The following is a 17,296-nucleotide window of genomic DNA, read 5'->3' as shown; positions in this document are numbered from 1 at the left end:
TTCCCCACAGTCTCACAGCGGGTTAAGTGGCTGAGCCAGGATTCCAGCCAGGTCTGAGCAGCCCTGAGATCACTACCCTGCATTTCCTGTGGAGGTGTTCTGAACCACACCCTTGGCCCAGATTGCTGACTTGCAGTTCCATGACAATCTTCCCTTTACCAAATCTCTTTCTTTGCAGCCCACTGAGGTCTTTTTCCATTTGGATCTCTGATCCCCACCCCATTCACCACACCCAGTCTGTGAGCTACTGGAAGGTGAGTCCACTATCTTATTTTTATTTCTTTTGCAGTCCCTCCCTGGACACTATAGACAGAGCATACCCACCCCATGTACGCTGACTCACTCACTTCGCCAGGTCACTTGACACAGAGAGGGTCAGCTCTTCAGGGCTGCACCTTCACTACAGCACTGTGGTCTTTTCTTTTCATGAGCTTTTCCTCCCTTGGCTTGAGGTTTGGGTTTACCATCTTTCCGGATAAATATCCCCCTCCTTTGTTGCCTGCACAGCTCCACCCAGTAGCGTCAGTGGGCTCTAGTCAAGGGCACTGGCCATCACCCCAGACCTGAAGACATTACTGAAAGCATCCAGTATTCTCTCCAAATTTAAGTCAAGCACAGGGGTCAGAGCTGCTCTTCTTCAAGAAGGAAAGTCCCAGAGAAAATCAGCTCTAGGCTCCAGGTGTGCAGAAGAGAAGAAAGCCAAGTCCGACCACCAGTCCCCACTGATAACTACAGAACCAATCAACACACCCCCCAACCAGATGGTGAGAGTGGAGCATCCACATGAGACCCCCCTGGCAGCAGCATTTCCAGACAACCCCAAACCACCAGCTTTAGGAAACTTCATATTGCAGATGCCCCAGGCTAGACACATAGCTTAGTTTCAAGTATATCCATGTAAACAAGGTTGATTTCCTTCCACTGATGCCGCCATTACTACGCACAAAGCATCTGTAAGATGTCAAGCTGCTTTTATACTGGACTTTTAAGAGCAGTTCATTTAGCCAACATGATAAACTTGCCAAGTCTCTTAGCCTTGAACTTTCATTCTGGTACACAACCCATCATCTCCCTGCAAAGCAGCCTTTCAATTGATCAATGGTTTATATTCTCCTATATTGTTTGTTTAAGGATATGTTTCTGCTATTTTTATAAGATACTCTCAGTCAACCTGGGTTATTCTTAGTAAATAAAGTCACACTCCTCATCCTTCCTCATGACGTCTATCCGATAAAGATTTTGCTGCTGCAGATGAAGCGAGGTGCGTTGGCTGATATTCTGGGCACCTTGTGTATGCCATTAGACTGAGGACTGGGACGTCCAGAGAATTCAGAACAGGAATCATTACCCCAGCACTGCCTACTTATCTCCCCTTATAAAAATAAATATTTGCCCAATAATATGGCAGATTTATGAGCTGCATTTTGTACGGTAATGAAAAAGTCTATCACTGTGTGTGAGAGAGAGAAAGGAAAAGAGTTAAGGTTGCCATGGGAGCCCTTGGCACTTCAGAGCCTTTATAATTATGAACAATAATTAGAGGTAATGCTTTATGGTGGTGAAGCACCTTGTGGGCTCCTGATAATTGTAAAGTGTTTGGCAATTCACTCACCCTCCCTGAGATTCGGGTGGGTGTAATTAACCCCACGAGGAGAAGCAGCCGCAGGGAAGGGGAGTCACGTGGGAAGAGCCACCCGGCTTTGCGGTGGCACAGACAAAGGGGCCACCCCAGCCCTTACCCCACACCACCTCCATCACAAATCGCTGCCACAGACCCCCTTCCTGGCCCAGGGCTCTTTGCTCCGATGTCTGGGTTGGGTCCATGGGGATGCTTGCCTAGACAGTGGAGAGGTGGGTAGGACCAAAGCCCAGGTGTCAGTCTGTCAGTGTTCCATTTCACTGGACGTGGACATGCAGCCCTGCACAGCTGTGGCAAGAGGAGTGCAGAAAGCCACCTGGGGAAAGGGAAGTTGGAGATACGCCGCTCAGCTAAGATCAGCTAAGCCTTCGTGAAATCAGTACTCCTGCCCTCTCTTCCCCAAGCAGCTGCAACCGGGGATCGGTCCTTAGTCTGCCAGCTTCTCTGTTTATTGTCCCATGATACAAACATGCTCTTAGGCACCAATAGGAAGCTGGAAAGAGGACGGATCGTTTTAAAGCAAAGTGTTATTGACATTTTATATGTATGTGTATATATATATATATATATATATATATATATATATATATATATACACACACACACACGTATGTATATATATAGTATATGTATATTATATATGTCTCTATATTATAGATATATGTCATATTATAATATATTTTATGTATATTATACTATATAAATATATTACATATATATATATATCTGCAGGTAAATCCCTAAAATAAGTGGGTCATACGCTTTGGCTTTGTTATGTTAACCAAAAACTAGATCTCCATTTTCTCCAAAGAAAAACAGCTTATAACTCTTGAAAATTTCAGCCAACACCCCCTTTTGTGTCAACTTAAATCTCCATAAGCTAACTCAAACGTTTCCTTTTCTTGGCTGAAAGCTACTGCCTTTTGTAGGCTGACAGATTCCAGTGAGGGAAGGTGCTGGATCACGGCCGCTGACCATCGTTACCCCGTTTCTCAGTCCCTGCCCAATCCACCGGCGCAGCTCTGAGAGGGTTTGGTAATGGAACACAGCCTGGCTCGAGACGTGATACACGGAGACAGATACACAGAGCTGGCACGGAGGGCCATCTATGGCAGCGCCGTGGTGAGTGGGAAGACGACACGAGTGTTTTCCCTCGATGCCGTGGTCTCGTTAATACCTGCTCCCAAGAATAATACCTGATCTCATTAGCGGGTACAGCTGCGCTGGCAGCTGAGCCAGGGATGGAGAGGACAGATGAGGTAAACCATGTCTTTTACTTCACTCCAAGGAAGAATCTGTGCAGCACAAGGCCTCTGGCATATTTTGAAAGAATGTTTTGTACCAGAGAAGTTAATTTGCTGTGATTAGTTCCATTACATTTGTGAGATTTCTGCTCTATATTTATTTGGAGGGCAGTTTGGAGTCCCTTTTGGTGATTTTCCTTTGTGCACCAAAGGCATTCTCTGAAACGTCTAACAACAACAACTACAGAATCCAAATGCAATGGATAATACCTCTTGGGTTCTAGGAAAAAGAAATGCTTGTGTGACATGAGAAGAAGAGGGTCCTGAGTCATTTGCAAGTCCCTGTGACAGCAGTTCAGAGGCTGGGGGAGGGAGCTGGAGGGCCAGGTGTAGGGCTGGGATCTGGGAGAGAGGGGAGTGGGGTCGTTCACTTTCCACCTTACACACTTCTGTACTATTTGGAGCTCTTACAAATTTCATTTTGTTGACAAGAACAAATGTAGGTTATTTAGGATTCCTACTGCTTTTGAAGCTGCTCAGGGGTACATTATTTGCTGAGCTAGTGATAACAGGGAAGGTGCAAACTGCAGGAACAGGGCCTGAGCCAAATGCCAGATCAGACAGGAAGACACAGAGAAGTCCTCTGGGAAGTCCTGAGTGGTAGACAGGACTTGGGGGAGAATTAGAGGCTTCATGCGGAGGGAATGAAGAGAGAGGCACAGCCTGTGGCTGAACAGTGGGAAGTAAGACTTGAGGAAAGCAAAACCCTAATGAGGTTTCCCTCCCTCCCCCTCTCTCCTTCCACTCTTCCTTCCTTTCTTCCTTCCTTCCTTCCTTCTTTCCTCCCTTCCTTCCCTCCTTCCCTTCTTCCTTCCCTCCCTCCTTCCTTCCTTCCCTCCTTCCTTCCTTCCTTCCTTCCTTCCTTCCTTCCTCTCTGTCTCATGAAATTCTCTGTGCTATGCAATACAGACCCCACTATAAACCATTAGTAAAGTCTACATTTCTCACTAATGCCTCTTGGAGTGAGTTTCCTTTCTAAGAGATGCAGGAAAATGCAAAATCCTGCTTTGGGGGTGGCGTGGGGGAAAACTAGGTGACAGCCACGTACATATGCACCTGATCCCTATGGTGATAAAAGATGGTTGGTGTAATGGATGGGGGTGAGAAAAGACGATGGAAGTTTGGAATTCTGACCCCACATTCCTTTACATCTACTTAGCAGCCCTGGCCTCTGTCCTCCACATTCTGCAGGGCCCCCATCCACACCACCCTATACCTCCCCATCTCCCTTTTCCAAAGCAAGTCTACCCACGTGGTCATTCACAGGGGCAGGGCCCAGGATTGGGGGCAAACACCAGCCCCAGCACGTGGGCCCAGGCTGCCAGAGATCCAGGTGAAGGCAGCCCCATCTGGCCACACGCTCTCCTGGGCGCCGAGGGTAGCCAGCTAGGCCTGGCCTTTCCGATCCTGCACAAACTCATTGGTCAGGGGCTCAGGCAGGAGCAGAAAGTAGGAGAGCTGTTCCAAGTGCAAGCAACTGTGGTCCAGGCCATCTGGGAGCTGGGAACAGAGGACAAAATGCTCTGAAACCCCCTCTCAGGGTGTAGAGGCAAGCGTCAAAGAGGCGGCACCTCCTGCATATTCTTAACCCGTCTTTGCACGTCTACTCCACGGTGCTGATCAAAAGAGCTTTTCTGAGAGATTAGAAAAGAAAAGAAAGAAAAGGAAAGCCAAGCATTCACACATGCAGTCTTCCTAATTAACACTGCAGGCCCAGAGTGAGAGAGAAAGCAGGTTGGAATTTTTTGAGGCAGCTGCTCTCCCAACAGCAGTCTCTTCTCAGGGAAGCTGCAGGCTACTGTTCTCTGAGTCTGTGAATTCAGAGGGAGGCCTCTGACTGCTTCCCAAGGAAGGGCCAGCTGATGTCTGAGGCAAAGTAATCATTCCCAAACCAGCCATATGGGCAGCTGGAATCGCGTAACCTGGAATTCACGGGGGCCAAGCGTAACACAAGCATGTGATGCTTGTCTACCGTATGCCAGGTCCTGTGCCATGTGAGCACAGAGAAGGGACCTTGGGTTAGGGACCGCTTCCTGGAGGAGGGCCAATAAAATGTCATGTCTATACTTATCAAGCTTGAATTCAGCCCCAACAATGCCAGGCCCTGGATACAGCCCAATATCTAAAGAAGGGTGAGCTACGAGGTAAAGCCCAACACGCTGGTGGAATGCACGAGGGGAACCCACGATGGACGGGCTTTGATTCAGACAAATCTGTCTTTGAACTTTGTGTCCATTGCCTCCTTGCCGTGTTACCACAGGCAGTGATGTTTCCTCATTGGCAAGGGGGGGCACAGACACACCCTCTGTGCTCACGGCACACCCACGTCCTGACCCTAGCAGGGTTCACATTGCATTTGTTACTATTGTTTACTCAATCTGCCTTTGTTGCAATACTGTGAACTCCTTGTGGGGAGAGGGATGGTAACTCTATTTATTCCCAGCACCTAGCACAATGCCTGATAATACATAGTAGATGTTCACAGAATGAGTGAATGACCTAAATGAGTGACATTTCCTGAATAAATTAAGCAACAAAATAACAATGGAGTAGCTTTATGCAATGGAGATGGCACCAGTTGTGGAATCAGAAATCCTGCCTTCACGTCTAGCTACTTTACCTAATAACTGTGTGTCTTTGGATAAATCACTTAGCCTTTCTGGGCTTCTGCTGCCATGTCTACAAGCGGAGACAGCTGGAATTAAGCTCCTCAAGGTCATATCCGATGCTGATATTCTATGGAGTTTAGGCTGAATAGAGTCCATGCAACTCCTTTATGAAGCAACCTGCTCAGATAAGATGCTCCAAGCTCAGCGTGAAGAAATGCCCTTCCTCAGACCCAGAGTTCAAGGATTTCTCTCCTGGGCTGGGCAGCCCCACAGCTCCGCCCCTACTCACCCCTGCCTCTGGTCCCTTGGCTACTGCTCTGCCCAGGTACCAACATGTCCACCACATCCCCTTTGCTTGGTCCTCACTTCAGTCTCTTTCTAATTTGAGTTCCTCCCTAACTACTCCCTTTATGTAGGCTTAGTCCTCAAGCTAATACCCCTCCCACCTGCCCCGCCTTTGTGGGCGGGACCCACTCAGGAGCTTCGACACCTCTAATTAGAATGTCAGCCTCCATCTTAAAATGATTCCCTGGACTTGTGGCAGATCAGGAAATCTTCATGAAGGTTTAATTTTTAAGTTGCCAGTGCGCAAGGTGTTATTAATGGATTTGAGCAAACAGATTGGAGGACACGCTGCAATACAGATATTGCTAATCAACACCATTCCAGCAGGCATATGCTAATTGGGCACCTCCTCTGCTTGAATCCACTCCCTCCATCAAGTGGCTTTGATAAGAGAGTGTGAGAGCAGGGTGTAAATTTGTTTGCAGAGACTCTCAGCCACTGCCCAGCGCACACAGGCAAGTAAGCAGCTGGCAGAGCAGGGACAGAGCGCTTCAGACAGAAAATGCCCTTTCCACTTCCCATTGCCTGTGAGTTTTGCGGTGAAAACGGCCAGAAGCGTTTTGCAGTGAAATGATGGCAGAGACACAGCAATTGAGTCAGCAATAACCTGGGAAGTCTAGTTTCTAAACCCGACATACTTGGGATGAAATGATTTAAATTTGTGTTTAAAATGGGGGGAAAAGTCACCCTGAGGCTTATTTGCAAAGGGCTTTTGTGTTGCGGGAATAAGAGGAAGCCATAAGAACTAAGGAAGCAGAACCTGGAGGAGAAGAGGCCCAGGCAGGGGGTGCCAGACCTTCACACACATGCAGGGTGGCATGAGGACAAGGGATCTGTCTGTGCCCCGCTGTGGGGCAGAGCGGGACCGGGGCCGGAAGATTTCAGCTCTATGTGAGGAGCACTCTTAAATGATTCGAGCTCTGGGCTAGCGAGCTTCCTGTCTCTGTTTGAGTCTGGATGACCATGGCAGGATGGTCACAAATGGGCCTCTGTCACATGGATGGGCTCACGTCACGTGAACATGAAGCTTCTCTCCGACCCTGGCATCTGACCAGATATGCTCGGCCTCATAACTGTGAGAGGGCAAAGCTGAGTCCGCAGGGGCTGGGGCATGGGAGTCCATCATGGGCCTGGGATACTTTGTTTTTTTAAATTCTTCCCACATCTTTATTATTCACGGCAGATATTTTGGTTCCCAACCCCTTGATATCCAGATGCCATACCTGAGTGACCCCTGTCCACACTCTACGGATGCTAAAGAAGTTTTATCTGACCCTGCCCGTGAGGACGTATCAGAGGACCTGACAGACTCCTCTCCCTGGTCCGGTGGACTCACTCACTGTTGGACAGCTCCACGGGCACTGGAAGGCCAGAGGACCTGGCCCTTCCGATGGGGAGAATCCTGCTATTCACAGACATCTGCCTACAGTTAATTGTCTGTGCCCTTTATTCACAGAGAGTGCACTTGTGTCATCGATACTTTCCCACCAAACACTGCAACTACACAATGTGTAAGAAACAATCCTGCCCCCAAGCAGCTTAAAATCTGGGGAGATAAAGCAGCATGTATGCAGGGAAGAATTAGAGGGCATCCAGACATTAAACTTTGTGGAAACAGCCCTAAGTGCGATCGAAATGACAGGCAGGCATTGGTCAGTAGGGGCAGGCAAACCACAGCCAACATTCCAGACCTGCTGCATATTAGTTCAGTGACCTTGGACAGTTACTTAATCTCTCTGAGCCTCATTTTACTTATCTGTAAAATGCGAATAAGAATACTCACCTTTCTGGACTGTTTTAAAGATGACAGATAATACACATAAATTACCATATAGTGATAACATTCCTATAGTGCTTATTATCTACCACGTACTGTTACATAGATTAACTCTATGAGGTAGGTACTATTACCATCCCCAATATATAAAGCAGGTGACTGAGTCCCTAAGATATAAGTAACTTGCCCAAGGTCAGCAGCTAGTAGGTGAGGGAGCCAGAATTTATACCCAGACAGACTGGCTAGATGCAGTCTTAACCACTATACCACATTGGCTGATACAGTAGGTGCTTAATAATCTGTCATTGTTCCTACCAGGACCACCATCTCCACCATGACTAGTGTGGGCTAGACTATTTGGCAGAGTTTCCGTCAGGAATAGCATCTAGGCCTAAAGATCGAAGTGTTTTGTTAGTTAAGTGGGAAGAATAGAGGACATCCCAGGCAAAGGAACAGCAGGAGCAAAGGTGGGAGCAGCCCTGGCCCTGAGAGGGACAGAGCAGACCCGCCTGGCTGAAGCGTGGCATGAGCTGGGAGCCATAAAGAACGCCCCAGATCACTGGGGCTGGGGCCAGAACTTGGAAGCTCTGAAAAGCACGCAGAAGGCTCTGGAGTCAGTGATGGCCATAGAGGGCCAGGCCAGTGCTCAGGCCGGGCAATGTGACATATTGAATAGAAGCTGTGTTTTAGAAAATCAGCTAAACAGCAGACAGACCAGCCTTGGCAGGAAAGCCAGCAAGGACACTGTTGGTAATAATGAGGTCTAAAGTGATGACACCGTGAAATTGGAGAACAGGGCAGATGAGTGTCATTGTAAGGGTCTAAATTCAGTGAAGGAGACAGAGGAGTGAACGAAAGGGAATGGGAAGGAAACGTTAAAAGATGCCCCACAGCTTTACCAGTGATAACCCTTAAAAGAGCTGTGGCCGCATTTTTCAACTTTCACTTCCCCATGTGGTCTCACCTCTGCTCGGGGCAGTGCAACAAACATTTATAAAGCATCCACAATCCACTAGGCCTGCGCACGATGGGCACCTGGGGAACGTGCACTACGTGGGCCTGAGGTCCCTGTCCTCAGAGTGGAGGATCCTTTCCTCCTCCAGGAAAGCAGACCAGAACCGTGCACCATGTCTGTGGCTCTCTGAAGCCCTTCCAGGAGATAGGCTGCATATCGGCAACAAAAGAGGAAACAAGATGCTCTCTGAAAATCCTTTTTTAACAATCCTTCTGTTTAGAAATCACAATAGCTTGCTCTTTTGATGTGACCCACATGCCCACACATTTTTTAAAGGAAAGATGAGGGGAGAGCTCGTCCATTTGCACCCAAATAAGGTGAAAAGTGATAGAGAGTAAATGTTGCAGAGCTCTTAATTCCTGCCCTTGGTGAAACAAGAGATGGGACAGAATACTCCCCACCTTCAGAACCCAATTGCAGGGTCAATTGTTGCCAACTCAGAGCTCATCTGCAGGCCATTTGTTGCAAAGCCTTCTGCAGTCTGTCCCTGTCACCAAAGGAGACACCAGCTCTGAGGTTTTGAGGTTATTCGGAGGGTCGAATGATCCCACCTTTGGGTAGAAAGTTGAAGCAACATGGAAAATACCCAGCATTAAATAAAAGGGAATAAAGAGCAAGTGAAACCCTTTGTTCAGACTTCAGCTTCTTGGTATCTTCTATCTCATTTCCCTGTGACCATCTCCCCCTTGGGCAGGACTCCCCTACTGGGGATGGGAGAGGCTAAGGAAGCTCCCTCCAACCTGGTAACAAACTCCAGAGACACCAGGGCCAAAGATGATGAGGGAGATCCCTAGTGGAGAGGCCCCGCCGGGTCCAGCCAAACCCTTACGCAGCAAGTCTGCTTCCTTCTCAACAGCCAAGCCTGGCTCCCAGACCAGGAGAAATCAGATTAGTCTGACAAGATTTGTGCTGTCAGAAAGCAAGTTTTATTTTTGCCCTCAAGCCTGTGATCTTCTAGGTGTCTGCAAACTGGGGAATTATTTTTACCCAGATGTAGAAATCAAGGTATTCCACTTTGCCTTCCTGCCTTCACTTCCCACATGGTGTTGGCTCTGCTGGTTGGTGCCAGCTGACCTCTGCAGAGTCAGAACCGAGCTGGAATCTTGCCTGTGCCACTTTCAAGTTATGTTATTCTGGGTGAGTTTTTTTTTAACCCTCTCTGGATCTCAGTCTCCTTCTCTGGAAAACACACAGGGTTAGACTAGATGGCCTCTATGGTGTGAAAGAAATGCATCTATTTCAATATGATCTGTTTTGTCTTTTCACCTTATTTACAAAAAGGGCAGCATCTTATTTCTGTAGATCTGAGAACATTCGCCACATTTTGGAAATGCATTGTCCTTACCAAATGGAGGGAACGAGTAATGGAGGAAAACATAATAAACAGAGAGGGCAAGAAATGAAATGGTCTGGTTTGCAGAGACTGAAACATCCAGCCTGTAGTTTCAAAGGCGGAGCTTTGCAGACCCCCCGACTTGGTTCTCTCACTTACACCTGGCTGGAGTACCTCTCAATCATTAGCCTCCATGGGAAACACTTCCTGAAGCTCCATCTCTCAGACTCTGCCTCCCCAGTGACTTGACAGCCTCAGGGTTAAGAGCAAATGAGTCGAGCTGCAGAGGACGTGAGATGCTCTTGCTGGGCTTTCTGAAGAACGTAAGGGTGGCAGGACAAGAATTCTGCCCTCCGGACCAGCACACAGGGATCAACAGCATGATAAAGGGGCTTTGGGTGAGCACTGACTTTGTGGGACAATCACCGGCCCGCCAGCAGTTCAGAGGAGAGAGGTCAGGGGAGCTGGAACAGGTATGGCACAGGGGACACCAGCCACACACAATGCTGCAAGAGCCAAGAAAGAAGGAGCACGTCCCCTCTAGCAACCAAACTAGTGGCCCCATCATTCATCCACGCCTTTCTTCTACCAAGATGCATTGAGAACTACTACGCCCCAGAAAGGAGGATAAGGAGATTAATAAATAGGACCCCACCCTCCCAGATACTCCTGGTAGAAAAGCTTACAACTTAATGTATGACTATAGTTCAAGTACTTTACTTGAGGGAGAGTACCTGGGCTCCTCACAGAGCTCCTAATTACTCTTTTTAAAAACTTAACTTTATTGAGATATAATTTATATATTATAAAATTCACCCACTTTAAACATATAATTCAATGAGTTCCAGTAAGTTTATAGAGATGTGTAGCTATCACCATAATCCAGTTTTAGAACATTTTCCTCATCTCAACAAATTCATCTCATCTCATTTGCAATTAATCCCTGTTTCCATCCCTAACCAACCATTTGCCTACTTTCTATCTCCATATTTGCCTTTTCTGGGCACTTTATATAAATGGAATCATAGATATATGTAGTCTTTTGTGTCTGGGTTCTTTCATTTAGCATGATGATCGTGAGGTTCACCCATGTTGTAGCGTGTAGGAGTACTTCTTTCCCTTTTATGGTTGAATAATATTCCATTGTATGGATATATCACATTTTATTTATCCATTCATCAATTGATGGACATTCGGATTGTTTCCACTTTTTAGCTGTATGAATAGTGCTGCTATTAACATTTGTGTGCAAGTCTTTGTGTCAACGTGTTTTCATTTTTGGGGGGTAGAAACCTAGGAGTAGAATTGCTGTGCTATATGGTACACTTATGTTTAACTTTTTAAGAAACTGTCAAACTGTTTTCCAAAGTGGCTATACCATTTTATATGTTCACAGCAGCATAGGAGTGTTCCCATTTTTCTACATCTTCACCACCATTTGTTATCATCTGTCTTTTTGATTACAGCAATTCTAGTGGGTGTGAAATGGCACCTCATTGTGGCTTAAATCTGCATTTCCCTAACGACTAATGACGTTGAGCATCTTTTCAGGTCTTTAGTGATCATATATCTTCTTTCTCCACTGAATTGCCTTGCACCTTTGTCAAAATCCATCAACTTTAAGTACAAGGGTTTATTTCTAGACTCTCTGTTCTGTCTCATTGATCTATATGCCTATCCTTATGCCAGTACTACACTGTCTTGATCATCGTAGCTTTATAGCAAGATTTGAAATTAGGAAGTGAAAGTCCTCCAACTTTGTTCCTTTTTTTGCAGAATTGTTCTGGTTATTCTAGCTTTTGCTTTTCCATACAAATTTTAGGAATAGCCTGCCACTTTCTATAAAAGTAAAAAAAAGGTTGAAATTTTTATAGAAATTATAGATCAGTATGGGAATAACTGCCATCTTAACACTACTGAGTCTTCCAATCCACGAATGTGAAATGCCTCTCTGTTTAGTTAGAGCTTCTCTAATTTCCCTCAGCAGCATTTTGTAATTTTCAATGTATAATCTTGCCCTTCTTTTGTTAAATTTATTCCTAAGTATTTTATTCTTTTTAATGATATTATGAATGGGATTGTTTTCCTTCTTCTTCGAGTGTTCACTGCTCATATGTAGAAATATAATTGATTTTTTAAAATTTATTTATTTAATTTATTTTATTTTTGGCTGCGTTGGATCTTCGTTGTGGTGCGCAGGCTTCTTATCACAGTGGCCTCTCTTGTTGCGGAGCACAGGCTCTAGGCACGCGGGCTTCAGTAGTTGTGGCTCGTGGGCTGTAGAGCACAGGCTCAGTAGTTGTGGTGCACGGGCTTAGTTGCTCCACGGCATGTGGGATCTTCCCGGACCCGGGCTCGAACCCGTGTCCCCTGCATTGGCAGGCGGATTCTTAACCACTGCACCACCAAGGAAGGCCCTATAATTGATTTTTGTATCACGTCAACTTGCTGAACTTGTTTAATAATTCCAATAGTGGTGTGTGGTGGTGTGTGTGTGTGTGTGTATTCCTTAGGATTTATCTAATCATTTTTACTTTAAACATAATATAACAAGTTTATAAATCCAGTTTGCAAGCTCACAACAGACCAAAATCTACAAATTAGGGGAATGAGCGATCCAAGAAACAGGTGCACTGGTATCTCTAACAGATGACGTAGCTAACAATAAAGAAGACAGAAGGGGAAAAAGTAAAAAAGAAAAAGAAAAAGAAAGAGAATTCCAGAGACTCAGAGTCTAGGATCATTCAGGGAAGGGGTGAGCAGCATCGCACATCTCAAAAGACACTGACCACTCCACAGTATTAGCAGCCTGTGATAATTCGTCTCCCAAGAAAGAAAAAAATTAAATTAGGTTCAATGACTGCTATTCAAGAAAACTAAAGATATGTGTCTGTCTACCCCCTTAAAATTGTAATACTTTTAGGGTTTGACATTTGCTAGAATACATTTTTCTCTCCTAGAAGGTTCATTCACTCAGAGATGTTTCCTGAGGTATTGCTGTCTTCTCTTTTCCCCGAATCCAGGGTTACCCTGGCGGCCACCAGGCCCATCAGGTCTTTTCCCAGTGGTTCCTGGGATCCTCTGCATGGTGGAACCTTCTCAAGTTAATCTACCTTAGAAAATCATCTCCTGCCGGCATTGAGGAGTTTGCTGAGTCTGCGTGGAGGCCTGATGTTGCCTGTCTGTGTTCTCAGGACAATAGCCTGTGAGCCAGGCCCAGGGAGAAAATTATGCAAAGGAAATTAATACTGTGAATGACCTCCTATCTGAAGGGAGAAGAAAGCTGGTTGAAGCCATTAAAGTGAGTTAAGCGCTCAAACACCCAGCACGGCCCCTGCCCCTGGGGCAGGCTCTCTGTCTGCTAGCCTCCCAGCAGCTCGGATGGAACAGATGGGCAGGGCCCCGGGGACAAGGAGGCCAGGGTGTGCAAGAAGCAAACTCGAGCCAGTCCTTTGCAGAGCTCTGAAGAGAAACAGCCCCTTGGGTGGGGATGGAAAGGAGAGCCAGCTGTTCCACAAGGTCCAGGGACCCTGTAGCTGTGACCCTTAGAGAGGTTGGTGATTGTCGCAGGAATCCCTCTTGTTTCTATTGGTGACACTCGGGGTATGAATAGGATGCCGTTCTCACTCTGTATTGCAGATCCCAGAGTGGAAGAGAGAGGAGGAGGGGGAGAAAGAGAGAGAGAGAGAGAATGAGAATGCACATGAGCAACAAAGATGCCATGTCATCGCTGATCTTCCAGGCAGGACTTGGCTCCTACTGGACCTGAGGTGCTGGGAAGATGCTCATGCCTCCTCCCACCTCCTAGTTGCATCTGACCCCTGGTCTCCCCAGGCCCATTCTTACTCTCAGTTTCCCCTCCTTGGCTTCTCACAGACATCCCTATGGCAAACAGCCAGAGCAAATACCAGGTCGTGGCTCACAGCAACCCATGTGAATGTGAGCCACCCCACGCCCAACCCAAGGAGCCACTCGGCCCACCTGGCTACCCGCAGCTGCTGAGCCAGGTCCAGTTCAAACAGTGCCACCGCTGGGCTGCAGGCTCTGCTTCCCAACCCAGGGGGAGCGGGGGGAACCACATGCTGCTTTGCCTCTTAACAGGCAGGGGATAGTCCAGCAGGAGGGGAAAGCCACTGTCTGCAGAGGGGTGGGGGACACCCTATTCCCAGCTGCCAGCCTAGGCCTGGGGGGTCCCAGCTGCACCCTGCCCCAGTCTCCAGTACGCAACAGAGCAGTGGCTGAGCATGTGCTTACTGACCGCCTGACCTAACATCAAACCAGGGTCAGGAAAGGGCGAGAGTGGGTGCTGGTGCCCAGGAGAGGAATCAGGGTCATCACAACCAGAAACAGAGTCTAGATTCTCACCCAGAAGGCCTTAGAGAAAACCAGCAGCTAAAAACTGTTAGGCCTGCAAATAGGAACCCAAGCTGACAGGTAGAGAGGCTTCCTGAGTTATGAAACTATGGCCACAGTCCCTGGGTTTGGGGAGCATGGAAGGAGTGGACTGGTGAAAGCAAAAAATATTTGTTCTCATACGTTTGAGTGACTGACTAATCGGGACCTGGGGCAGTGGGACCAGGCCTGCTGGGGGGGCAGGGCAGATGAAGCACCAGCCTTGGGCATCTGTGGGAGAGCTAAATATGGGGATGGCACACAGAAGCACAGCTTGTCCCCTGCCAGGCAGCCAATCTGAGTTCTCCAAACATCAGCTGTTACAATAACAATGTAGGAACCTTCCCTGCTTCCAGCATTGTAAAGGACCAAGTTGTTCCACATGAGTGGGATCACCTCTCAAATGGCAGAACTTGTTTATATTAGTAACTTTAAATATCATGCTTCAACTCAACACTTGTGGCTCTTACCATTAAGAGCAAAAAACAAAACAAAAACAGATAAATCATAAAGCTTGCGACCCCCACTATTCATATATGCAACCAATGAACATACATCAGGTTCCTCTCATATGCCAGGCACCAGAGTGCATATGACATGCCTCAGGCATGAACTCTGCTCTCTGAGAGCATATGGGGTGGTAGAGAATATCTGCTATGTACACAGACAATCAGAAGACAGGGTAGACGGTGGTACCTCACCTTATAGGAGAGATCTGAAACAAATACTATGAGCACAAGTAGGTTGGTTGACACATATGTACTTCCTAGTTTTGTCCGCAGAGACAGCCTAGAAACAGTTAACACCCAGTAGCCACATCATGCCCAATGCCCAGATCTTAGTTTCTAAATACCTTGCTCCAACTAAAGAACCCAAGGCTACTTGGGGAAATGCCTGATTCTAAGGTGAAAAAAAAGGATGGAGGGGGCATATAGGAGCCAACCTGAAAAAGCTCTCAATAGCCAAACCTAGAACGATTTGAGACACTAATTAAATAATGATAATATTGGATTACAATGTAAAGAACAAAATAAATATCTGTGAGTCCATTCTGAGATGACTGAATAAATAAATAAATAAATAAATAAATAAATAGAAGGATAGATCTTCCTTAAAGAAGAATTCCAATTAATAAATGTAGAATAAATGAGCAACACAGCTCATCATTAGAATACCACAGTAATAATTGCTGTAGGCAGGATCCATTGATAAATGCTAAAATTAGTGGGAGAAAATTTAAGGGGAAACATAGCCTCAAAGTATTGCTCCCAAAATTCACTAATTATTGTGGTGGTTCTAAGATATGATCACAAATTCTTTGATATCCTGCCCTTCAGGAAATGGTGCTTAATTCCCCTCCCCTTGGGTGTGGGCTCGATGTAGAGACTCGTGAATATTTGTGGAAGGAGAAATATACAACAGTAACATTACAGTGGAGAAACCAGGCAAATATCACCCTAACAAAGGGATCAAGGTTAACATCACCAGTGATAAATCATGCTGACATCATGTGCCCACTGATAACATGGGATGAGAAGAGTACTTTTCCTCTGTGATATTTTTCCAAAAATCCATAACCTCGGCCTATTAATGAGAACACACAGATAAACCCAAATTGAGGGACATTCTAAAAATATCTAACTACTACTCTTCAAGAGTGTTAAGGTCATGGGACTTCCCTGGTGGCGCAGTGGTTAAGAATCCGCCTGCCAGTGCAGGGGACTCAGGTTCGATCCCTGGTCCAGGAAGATCCCACATGCCGCGGAGAACTAAGCCCGTGCGCCACAACTACTGAAGCCTGCGCACCTAGAGCCCGTGCTCCGCAACAAGAGAAGCCACCTCAATGAGAAGCCCAAGCACCGCAATGAAGAGTAGCCCCGCTCGCTGCAACTAGAGAAAGCCCACGCACAGCAACGAAGGCCCAATGCAACCAAAAATAAATAAATAAAATAAAATAAAATTTCCATCCTGTTGGGAAGAAATCTCTTGACTTTCCCCTTAGCTTTGAAAAAAAAAAAAAAAGAGTGCTTAAGGTCATAGGAACTGTCACGGTTTGAGGGAGATTAAGAAAATATGATGAATAAATGTAACGTGGGGGACTTCCCTGGTGGTCCAGTGGGTAAGACTCTACGCTCCCAATGCAGGGGGCCAGGGTTCGATCCCTGGTCAGGGAACTAGATCCCGCATGCATGCCGCAACTAAGAAGTCCATGTGCTGCAACTAAAAAAGATCCTGCATGCCACAACAAAGATCCTGCTTGCCGCAACTAAGACCCGGCGCAGCCTAAATAAATAAATAAATAAAAATAAATGTAATGTGGTACCTTGGACTGGATCTTGGAACAGAAAAAAGACATTAATGGAAAAACTGAGGAAATTCAAATAAAGTCTGTAGTTTAGTTAATAGTATTGTATCAATGTCAATTTCTTAGTTTTGACTAACGTACCATGGTTATATAAGATGTTAGCATAAATAGAAGCTAGGTAAGGGTATACATTTCTTTGTGTGAGCTAACACAAATCCTGAGCTCATGGCCAAGTGTGCCCTGTGTAGAACACACCCCAAGAAGAATAACAAAGGTTTTGAGAAGTAAGCCGTATATCACTGCTCAAGTCCCAGACTACCCCTGAGTGGTATAGGCAAGAGGCAGCCTCCAAAAGCATAGCAAAGGCTTTGAAAACAATACAGTCACTGGAACCACCACCCTCAGAAAGTAAGACAGAACTTGCAGTGTAAACATAATTGGTATGATTGCCTGCTAAAACAAAAAGCTCCACATTCTCTGGAGGATTTTAAGAGGGCCCAGAGACTCATGACTTAACATACAAACTGTCCTGGATATCATCCAAAATTATCCAACATACCAAGAACCAGGAAAATCT

The sequence above is a fragment of the Balaenoptera ricei genome, chromosome 3, assembly GCF_028023285.1.
Source record: "Balaenoptera ricei isolate mBalRic1 chromosome 3, mBalRic1.hap2, whole genome shotgun sequence".
Lineage (NCBI taxonomy): Eukaryota > Metazoa > Chordata > Mammalia > Artiodactyla > Balaenopteridae > Balaenoptera > Balaenoptera ricei.
The sequence above is the reverse complement of the archived record's forward strand: the minus strand, read 5'-3'. Positions refer to the sequence as shown.